Source organism: Phalaenopsis equestris, unplaced genomic scaffold, assembly GCF_001263595.1.
Source record: "Phalaenopsis equestris unplaced genomic scaffold, ASM126359v1 Scaffold000134, whole genome shotgun sequence".
Classification (NCBI taxonomy): domain Eukaryota; kingdom Viridiplantae; phylum Streptophyta; class Magnoliopsida; order Asparagales; family Orchidaceae; genus Phalaenopsis; species Phalaenopsis equestris.
In genome coordinates this window covers 2,380,080-2,381,584 of record NW_018164576.1, presented here as the reverse complement: position 1 = coordinate 2,381,584, position 1,505 = coordinate 2,380,080, and positions in this window count along the sequence as shown.

The window sequence follows — 1,505 nt, the reverse complement described above, 5'->3', positions numbered from 1 at the left end:
ATATATATATATATATATATATATATATCACTTAATAGCAAGTAATATATGATTAATTGTACGTTCAAAAAAGAATTTCTCTATCAACATGATAGCCCTAGTATTATAGAGCCCATTAATTGTGCACATGATATCCTAGCTCAGATGGGGCCAATCTTACTCATTAGTCGTACTTTTGGATGCAACAAATTTTTTTTAATTATAAAATAATCAAGTACATGAAACTTCGTCAAAAGTATTGTAGCCAAACTAACAAGTAATGATTCTTTTTTGTTGTTCATATAACATGGCGAACATTTGAATGCTGACGAAGAGTTTGCTTTTGTATATGTTAGGGAAGGATTGTCCGATAGAGAACTTGGGATAGACTGATTTTGAAGGTCCTAAAGTATGATATATCGAGGTTTATTAGTAATTTGGGATGTTGCTCTCCTATTGGTGATGGGTTTATTGATCCTTTGTTGTAATCGTAAAGACACGCACGCTGCGTATGTAAGACATTGAACTCATGCCTTCTTGTTTAAAAGACTAAACTCTCAACCAACAGATTAAGATGGCTTGCACATCATTAGTCTTGCTGTTGTAGGCCTCTTCTAGCAAGATCTCATCACCAATGATAGATTTTGAAAATAATAAAATTTTGATATTAAGTAGTTAGACTAAATAATTTTGAATATTATGCATGTAAATCACAAATAAACATTTTTCAGCATTTTTTTAAACTAAATCCAAACAAAACAAGACAAAACAAAACAAAAAATCAATTATTTTATCCTAATTCAAATCCAGTCAAGTTCCAATTTTTAATTTAGTTCCATCTACCTTTAATCAGCATGCTAACTCACAAGCCCATCTCAACAAGAAAATATTCCGTCCGGATACCGCACGTCCGGGCGGTCAACCACCGGACGCTACGTCGCCCTACATCTCATCTTTGGGCGACGTGACAGTCGATGGTTGGTCATGCGGACGGAATATTTTGTCTATCTCAACAATCAATTTCAGCCTCTCATTTTATTTTAAACTATCAAAATATAATTTATTTATAATTAGTAAATATAATATTAAAATCATTTTTCCTTTTTACTTAAAAAGATATTTGAGGTGTTTTAATAGTGAGATAATTAAATATAGAGCACCCGAAATATTAATATTTTACAATTCATGCCGTCATGTGATTTTTTGAACTACTGAATCGATGCATTTATGCGTGTCACTATCAAATTATTGAACATTTCATAAAAATAAAAATAAAAAATATATGGACCGGAATTTTATCATGAGTTCTGAAATTTAGGTGAGAATTTGAAAAATAGATAAAAGCAGGTGCTTGATTTGTAAATATCAATTTTTAATTATTTATGATTATATACATATTTAAATGTGCGTAGAGCAAATGATTATATTTATAGTAGAAATTTATAATGATTACTAATATAAAAAGATTCTCATTATTGATTTTTTTTTCTTCATTTTTCTTATTGAATTTGTTTTCTTATATATAT